Source organism: Arachis hypogaea, chromosome 2 (assembly GCF_003086295.3).
Source record: "Arachis hypogaea cultivar Tifrunner chromosome 2, arahy.Tifrunner.gnm2.J5K5, whole genome shotgun sequence".
In the NCBI taxonomy this organism is placed as follows: Eukaryota; Viridiplantae; Streptophyta; class Magnoliopsida; order Fabales; family Fabaceae; genus Arachis; species Arachis hypogaea.
The window spans coordinates 30,415,089-30,425,192 of record NC_092037.1 but is presented as its reverse complement, the minus strand read 5'-3'; positions in this window follow the sequence as shown (position 1 = coordinate 30,425,192).

Genomic DNA, 10,104 nt, shown 5'->3' with positions numbered 1-10,104 from the left:
GAACTTATTTATTTTTAACCAAGTAGGTAGAAACATTTTTTGCATGTAGTTGCATTCACATTCATAGGTTGCATTGCATGAGTCTTGCCTTTCCTTACTCATTTATTTGGTCTCCCTGAGTTTAGCATGAGGACATGCTAATGTTTAAGTGTGGGGAGGTTGATAAACCACTATTTTATGGTTTATAATGTGTTTAATTGTGTGGTTTTATCATGGTCTTTACCCACTTATTCATATAATTAGCATGCATTTATATTTTCCTCCTAAAATTATTACATGATTGAAAACATGCTTCTTTGGTCTTAATTTAGCTAATCTTAATCCTTTCTTATTACCATTCGATGCCTTGATCTGTGTGTTAAGTATTTCAGGCTTTATAGGGCATGAATAAATGAGAGATTGGGAAGGAAGCTTGAAAAAATGGAAGGAAAACAAGAAGTTGAGGAGATGACCAGCGAGAAGTGACGTGTACGCGTCAGCGACGCGACCGCGCAGAAGAAAGGAATCCGCAGTGACGCGGCCGCATGGCTCATGCGACCGCGCGGATTGGAAAAGCACAAGTGACGCGGAAGCGTGGACGACGCGAACGCGTGGCAGGAAAAACGCAAATGACGCGTCCGCATGGATGACGCGATCGCGTGGCGTGCGCGATCTGCAGAATTACAAAAATCGCTGGCAGAGATTATGGGCCGCATTTCAACCCAGTTTTTGGCCCAGAAACACATATTAAAGTCAAGGAACTTGCAGAGACTCATCATGCCCTCATAATTCACTTTTCATGTTTTAGATGTAGTTTTTAGAGAGAGAAGTTCTCTCCTCTCTCTTAGGATTTAGGTAGAGTTTTCAGAAATTAGGATTTAGGACTTCTCTTAGTTTTAGGAGTGACTCTCGATCCCAGGTTCAATGTTCTTTGTATTTATTTATTTTCAATGTTCCATGTTTAGATTGATTTTCTTAATTAATGTTATTTGAGATATTTCAGTTTATGATTGTTTTATTTATGAATGCTTTTTATTTAATTTAGATAGTTTCCCGCTTTGGCTTTTGTTAAATAATTGGTGACTCTTGAGTTATCAAACTCATTGTTGATTGAAAATTGGATTTCTTTATTTCATTAATTCAAGTTCCAATAACTCTGACTTTTCCCATGGAAACACTAGGACCTGAGGAATCAAAATTAATTCATCCACTTAACTTACCTTCATAGTTAGAGGTTAACAAAGTGGGAGAAAAATCCAATTCTCATCACAATTGATAAGGATAACTAGGATAGGACTTCCAGTTCTTATACCTTGTCAAAGGTTTATTTTACAATTATTATTATTTTATTTTACTTGTCATTCAACTAACCTTTTACCTTAATCCAAAACCCCAAAACACACTTTTTGATAACCAATAATAAGAACATACCTCCCTGCAATTCCTTAAGAAGACGACCCGAGGTTTAAATACTCGATTATCAATTTTAAAGGGGTTTGTTACTTGTGACAACCCAAACGTTTGCATGAAGGGATTTTTGTTGGTTTAGAAGCTATATCTGCAACGCGAATATTTTTATAAATTCTTTACTAGCAAAAATCCTAATGTCACTCGTTAGTCGGAGCTCCGAATTAAAAGTTACGGACGATTGAAATTGGAAGTGGGTTACGCACATTCTCTCTTCTTCGACGTGCTTCAACTGAAGTAATGAGGAAGAAAATGGGCTGAGCCATGTTTATATAAACGGGCCTTGGGTCTGGTTTGGGTTCGGTTCGTTGGCCTATTTTTTGGGTCAAAATCTTTAAAATTGGTGTCAAAATTCGTATTTTATTTATTTCTTTCATTCTAAATTATAAAATTTAATTTTTTAATTTCTTTAAATAAAATTAATTTATTGGCTAATTATATATTAATTTCGTGAGCTTTACATCCTACCCACCTAATTGGGAATTTTGTCCCCAAAATTCAAGTTCAGTTACCTAATAATAGGTGTGGGTAATCACTTCCCATTTCGGATTTGAAGTTCTCAAGTGTGTTCTTCAATTCCAGCTCGACTCCAAGAAACTTTTACTAACGGTACTACTCTTCTGCGTAGTCGCTCAACACTAGTATCGTCCATTTTAACCAGAAGGACTTGAAACGTTAAATATTCTAATTGAACTGATACGGTAGCAAAACTATTTGATACGTCGCTGGCCACCAATTCGTCTTAGTACTTCAATGGCTCAATACACCTTGGTTTCATCCCCTTAGTCTTGATTACCCCTCGATTCCAACCTATTGAAGCAACCTCGAAAAATGTGTAACTTCTTTTCTTAAACTATCTAGGTTTTCTCTCCCGATTCGCATAACTTTCCTATCGGCTTTGCTCAGTCAAAATCTCAACTTGAATTTGCTTAGTTTTTTTCCGTTGTCTTGCCTTTTGATTTGGGACCTAGGACGCTTAGGATTCCAAGAAATAATAGTCTTCCCTATAACCTGTCAAATGCTGAGTTATATGCACCGCTACTTCATCCTTCGTGACACATCTTAGTAATTTTAAGGTAAATCGAAGGTTCGCTCGTGTGCTTCGGACAATAGTTCACGTGGTAACTTTCGACATTCGGCACACTAAGTCTTTTCTTATACATTTAAATTCCATTCCTATTTTTCATTGATCTCTTCTTGATTCCCTTGCCCAACAAACTTCGATATTCTTGGTAGCTCCTTATCCTCTTACTACGCTCTTCGAATCCCAACTTCTCAGTTGTTTAACATTTGCAATTGATCCAGTCTGACACCTCCATCCACTTTCTCATTTTCCAACTTAATATTTTGAACATACTTAATGGTTTATTCTCCTTAATTATCCTACAAACAATACTCAAAGACTTCCTGCTCAAGGAATCCACCAATAGATCATAACATTGCATCAACACGTCTCTTAATCCCTTTGGTAATGTATTGTAGTAAGTCTTAAATGGTTCGTCAGTTTCAAGTAATCGTGAGTATTACTGGCGTTGTAGTTAATTCTTTTCTCTCCAGGTTTGAAAGCTTCATTCGCATTCAGGCATCCATACATACAGTGTATCCTTACGATTTAATCTGCGAAAATTAAACTTCACAACTCCCCATGATCCTACACACGCTCAAGCGTCATATTCTGCATCCACCAATCATGTTTAAAGGAACTAACGCTCTGAGGATTATATCTAAGAATTGTGCGCATTACAAAATCAAGCTCGAGTTGATTTCCGAAAAGATTCTAAGCTCAAAGGATGAACGAACAACCTAAACGATGTTCACAAGAAATCAGAAGGATGTCTGGTGTTTTGATTAAATAAAGTTGTAGAAAATTTTAAGAAATAAACAGGATAAAAATTAAGATGTATCTCACAGAGGGAAGCCAAATCAAACACTCTGTTTAAAAAGAAGCAAGGCATAGTGAATTAAGTAAGTCTCCGTTGATCTTTTGAAGAGACACAAGTTCACGGAGAAAAGCAATTCGACTGCTAGTTTTCAAATATTCAAGAATCGCTTGGTTGTATCAAAACAAAATTAGGCTCGCCTCGGAGAGTACAAAGTTCATGCACGATTACATGCGAGTAAGAAATAGAATTGGGGAGACAATTAAATCTTTTGCAAACAAAGAATCCGAGACAAAACCTCGAGCAAGTTATAAGGGAAAAATAATCAATCGAGTCACGAAGGTCCATGGATACTAAGTCTATCGCCCAATCAATCTTCCTCCATATAGCTCGCCATCACAGAATTCAAACACTACCCTCACGACCATCAGCTTTTTCAGACCCTTCGGACATCAATCGAATTGTATATTCAAAGCAATCCAGCAACACGCAGTGCGTTGATAACCAGTCCATATCTATCAGCAATAAGCAAGAAGGAACCTCAAGTCTAAGTATTATAAGTTGAGAAGTTGGAATATGCACACTCGAGTCACAACTAAGTCTTAACACTTTTAGCTCTAAATCTTCACCTCTGTCATATACTATGTCTAAACGCGGCACTCCCAATATCATATAATGCAATTAAAATTTTATTAACATTTTTCAAGATTACCTCCACTTTGTGGTCACGATTAATAAGCATCCTGAGCCTTTATGTGGGAGCAATTTCTAGAGATATGACCTGGCGCCCCGCATCTATAACACAGACCTAAACCCTTTCGGCACGGCCTATTCAGATGAAAAATTTTGTACCTTCGGCACCTCACATCCTTTGGGTAAGGCGTCACTTGCTTCCCTCTGTCACTCCCCTGGCGACTGCCATTCCTCTTGAACTCTTGGCCCTTCGGTGTGAAATTCTGGTTGTGGTCCCTTCGACGGAAATCTCACCCCCTGCCACAGCAACCTTCTTTAAACATTCTTCCATGACCCTGCTCTTGTTTACCAAGTCTGAGAAAACTATGATTTTCATCGGGCCCACATAACTCAATGTATCACTCCGAAGTCCTCCTTCATATTTAATGCACTTTCACTCCTCAAAGTCTCCTAGAGCTCCTTGAAAAATCCTGGAAAATTGGCACAATTCTTCAAACTTGTTCGTGTATTCAGCGATTGACATGTGACCTTGTTTCAATTGCAGCTGTTCAAGCTCCTTAGCCGTTCTGACTGAATTAGGGAAGTATTTCTTGTAAAAGTCAGTTTGGAATGCATCCTAGGGTATAGCAGCATCACTATGCTACAAAAGGCGTCGTGTCCTTTGCCACCAATACTGGACTTCACCCGCTAACTGATAAGTTGTAAACTCAACACGTTGATCTTCAGAGACTTGTTGTGCTTGTAAAGCACGCTCGATTGCTTAAAACTAACTGTTGACCTCAGTGGGATTTAGTGTTCCTCTAAAGATAGGTGGATGTATCTTAAGAAAAGTTGCAGCCGTCATTGGCCCGTTACCCCCATTAGTGCCGCTCCCATTTCCAGCTTGATTCCCTAGCGCTTCGGCTGTCACTTGCATAGTCGCAGCCATATTTTCCAGGGTAGCCATAAAGTTCACATGGTTGTTTCTCATTGTTTCATGGTCCGCATTACCTATTCTACCTATGCCTCGCCGGCGATCGCGTACACAAGTCGCCATCTGGTTCCTGTTCACACCAAATAAGTGATATAAAGGTGATCAGTCTCAATATCGCAAGTCTAGTGCTTTAAAGTCCCAAATGCATGCTCATGAACATTCATACCACATTTATCAGTTAGATAACCTAGTTTGGCATGTACAGACACCCAGAGTATGCACAAAAGCATAGTCGATCCGTCCCTTGGGCTCTATAAGAACGAACTGCTCTGATGCCATAATATAACACCTTACCATACAGAGCTTTATGCTTAAGTCATAAAACAGAGGTGGTGATGTATTACGATCTCTAAGAATAAAATATATACGTAGATATAGTTGAATAAGTTTGTAATTAGGAGCTTGAAAGAAAGGTTTAAGCAAAAACTGTGAAAAGAAAAGCGCATTACACTCGTAAACGTAAAACCAGAGAAAAGTTAAGAGTAAACAAGGATTTGAAGTGCATACATCGACGCGCACGTGTGGCATGAGGTGCACGCATAAAGATGAGGTCGCCAGGCGATGCGTACGCATGATGACATGACGCGTACGCGCGAGAAGTAAAACTCCAGACGACGCGTAGGCGTGGCCGATGCGTACGCGTCACAGCAAGCATGTGACCTCATTAAAGTGAAAGTGCTGGGGGCAATTTTTGAGCTTTCCAGGCCCTAATCCAACTCATTCATGAAGGTATTTCTTGCAGAATTCAAGTTTGAGCAAAGGGGCGAGCAATTAGTTGTAGGATAGCATCGTGTAGGTTAGTTTTCTAGAGAGAGAAGCTCCCTCTTCTCTCTAGAATTAGGGTTTTTAGGTTAATTGCATCTTAGATCTAGATCTAATTTCTTGTTCTCATCTTATTTCTTCTACATTTTCATGCTCTAGTAGTTTAATTCTCCTAGTGTCTCTTGCTATTTCCTTTATTTTGCCTCTTTATGTTTATGAGCACTTTTGTTGGATTTGGATCTTCTTTTAATGCAATTGGATGTTTGATGTTCTTTTATTGATGATTTGAGTTGTCATTGTTACCTTGTTGCAATTGATAGTTGTAGATTTTATTCTTCCTTGCAGTTTATTATGCTTTCCTTTTATGCCTTCCAAGTGTTTGACAAAATGCTTGGTTGGATGTTAGAGTAGATTTTTTAGTATTATTGGCTTGGAAAGAGAAATTGGGTGATCTTGAGTCATTAATACCCAATTTAGATTGGTGATCTAGAGTTATTTATTACTATTATTTCCATTGACTCTAATCTCTTACTAATTCAATTAGTGAGTTGATTAGGACTTTTGGATTGAGATTAACTAGTTTTATTTGACTTTTTTCCGATGTTGGAGATGACGAAATAGGATAAATTCTTGCTAATCATTGTGTGACTAGGATAGAAAGCCTTAATTCTCAATCCTTGCCATGAATGTCTCTCATTATTACTTGTTTTCTTTAGTTATTACCTTTATTTTCTTGCCATATATTTTTCTTGCACGTTTACCAACCAACCCCTTGGATACCATAACCAATAATATTCATACCTTACTGCAATTTCTTGAGAAGATGACCCGGGACTAATACTCTCAATTACTTTTATTGGGTTAGACTTGAGACAACCAAACATTAAAATTTGATTGAGAGTTATTAGTTAGTTTGGAACTATACTTACAACAAAGTTCTTATTTCTATTGAGAAAATTCTAGACCAACAATAATTCTTACATTAATATACAAAGAGTTGAGTGCCAAAATACAGAATATCAAGCTCTGGATGCAACCTGCAAACCTAAAACTAGCCGGAGTATAAATACATATATAAGCATAAGTATATATTCCAAGATAACCCAACATGCATAAAGAAAACACCTAGTTTTCCAAAAAGTCTCAATTAAACATCTATATAGATACATAGGAGAATTTATAAACAGAAAATACATAACAGACAACCCAAAATATAACTTTCCAACTTCGCTTGCCAAAGAAACCTCCAGATGCTTTCTAAGGCACATCTTGGCCTGCATCTAAAAACAACAACATAAATATGGAATGTGTGCTTGTTATTGGTTATTGACTAATTATTTATTAATATCGCGGGTTTTACAATATAAACATTTAATTATGCACAAATAGACAAGTCAAAACCAGGGATGGACCTAGAGGGGGCGAGTAGTGGCCTCGGCCCCCAAAATTTTAAGAAACTATACTTATATATGAGATATATGTTCAAAAAATAAAAAAAAATATTTTGTAATTTAATAGTTGGTTTTTATATGTATTATTTTTCACTATATGATGGATTTATGTCTTAATTGTTTAATTCTCTAATATTTTTTACTTAATTAATTTAATATCATACCCTCAAGTCTTTGTACCTTTCAAATTAGTTTTTATACACTAATCTCTATATTTATTTTAAAAAAATATTTATTTTTTATATTAATATATTTAACATTTATATTATTATATTAATAATGACTTATGTAGTTATATTTTGGTAATCACATTATGTACTTTAGATATTATTTTCTTGTAAAAAATACTCATTTTTCTTCTAAATTTATGTTGTTAAAATAATTTTTTTAAAGATATCTTATATCTTATATTCTATAAAGGTACTGTGCCTTTCAAATAATTAATAATTTATAATTTATTTTCAAATTTTTTAAAATTTTTGAAAGAATTAATTTTAATTAATAAAATATGTGATAATTTTTAACTAAACACGCTATAAATTATTGGTATTGTATAATTTTATAATATACTATTGATATTGGTATATTTCTTTCATGTAATTATCATATTAAAAATAAAATTGTAAAAAAATTATAATTGTATATATATATTTTGATAAATATTTTAAAAAACTAACTCTAATAACTATATGTTAATTATTTTTATGAAATGAAAAAAATTATCTAAAATTTGGCCCCTTCATGTTAAAATTTATGGATCCGTCCCTGGTCAAAACAAGAAGGCCAAACCCAAACATTTCAAATAATTGCAAATGATGCATGCCTGCCCTATGGCCAATAAGCTCATCTATCGGTTATACAATCAAACTCGACATGCAGTAGCTAATCCTAGACAGTCTCAACGTGCGTGCATCTACCAAGAGGAATTTTACATCTTCAAGCAGGAACATCCGAAAAGGTATAAGTGTCCGGCCATAACTTGCAACACAGGGTCAACAGAATTTCCACCACATCCCGTCACAAGCAAAATCACTCCACTACATTTATCCAAGCAGGTGTATTCGAAACTTAGATCAAATATCATTATCAAAGTATCACATCCTGGAGCAAGCGAAAATCACTCCACTGCATCTACCTAAGGGATTACATTTCACTACGTCTCAAAATAAGCGGAATCACACCACTGCATCTACTCGGACAAACACATTTCAATCCCAATCTTAATCATATTCAACATTAATTCCATTATCAACTCATCATTTTCATCACCAATCTCATTTACAACTGATGCAGGTCAAACGTCGATTCCGAATTTTCTCGATAAAAAGAATCGCTTCGTTGCAAGTGTAGTTCCAAACCAACAATTGACCCTAATCAAAATTTAATTTGTTTGTCACAACACAAACTAATAAAAACCGAGAATATTAGATCTCGAATTGTCTCTCAAAGGAATTGCAATGAGGTATATGTGTTATCGGCTGTGAGAGTCAGGAGGTGAAATAGCAATAAATGAGATTTAAAAGTCAAGAAAGTAAAGCAAACAACTAAATGAATATAAATGTGAAAAGACCTCTTGACAAGGGTTAAGAGTTAAGGTTTTTTATCCTAGTCATTGACCACAAACATGACAATTATGAAGAGTTAATCCCACTTAGTCAACCCTAAAATCGAGGATAAGTCAAATAGGCATAATTGATCTCAATTCACAAATCCTAGTCATCTCACTAATTGGTTTAGTGAAACTATGAAAGACTAGCGTTAGTAGAAACTAAATCAACTAACAACATTAAATCACCAATCAATATTGAACATCAGTGACTTAAGGTCATCTAAATCCCCAATCCCAAGCCAAAAGTGTAAAATCTACTCTAAAATCAAGAGAAGTATTTTATCGAACACTTGGAAGACATAAAAGAAAAGCATATCAAATTACAAGAATCATTAAAATCTAAAGTTACCAATTGCAAGAAAATAATAATAACTCAAGCAAACATCAATAAACATGAAAAAACTAAATTGTGTTAAAGAAAATTAAAATTGAGAATAGAGTGCATAATCCAAAATTAACAAAATGAAGGAACTAAGAAATAAAACTAAGAGAATTAAGTCAATTAAATATGAAAATATAAATGAAATTACACCAAAACAAGAATTAAAACTAAAACTAAAGAGAAATTGGCCTAAGAACCCTAAATTCTAGAGAGAAGAAGGAGCTTTTCTCTCTAGAAAACTACCCTAAAACATGTTTCTAAACTATCTTAATTCCCCCCTCTCCCCTTAATTTTTTAATTTGGCTTCAAATACTTCAGAAATGAATTCGATTAGGCTTGAGAATGCCTGAAGTCGCGACTCACGCGTTCACTTAAGTGAAATCACGTGCCTTCAGTCATGCGTATGCATGAGGCATGCGTACGCGCAACATGAAATTCATGCGTATGCATGACCATGAAATGCCCTAAATTTCATTTCTTCATGAATTTTCTAACTTTGCATGCTTTTTCTTCACTTCTTCAATCTATCCTTACCATATAAGTCTGAAATCACTCAACAAACATATCAAGACATCGAATGAGATTAAAGTAAATTAAATTTAACAAATTAAGAGCCTAAAAATCATGTTTTTAATCTTAAGCACAATTTAGGAGAAATTCACAAAACCATGCTATTTAAGTGAATAAATACAAATTGATAAAATTCACTCATTTCAATACAAGATAAATCATAAAATTGTGATTTATCAACTTTTTCATACTTAAACAAAGCATGTCCTATGCTAAGCATAACAAAAGAAACAAAAAATGGGTATCAACATTTATTCCATGCAAACTATCCATATGCAATCTATCTAAATGCATGTAACTATTCTAACACTATCTAATTAACTATTTGTATCTATTTA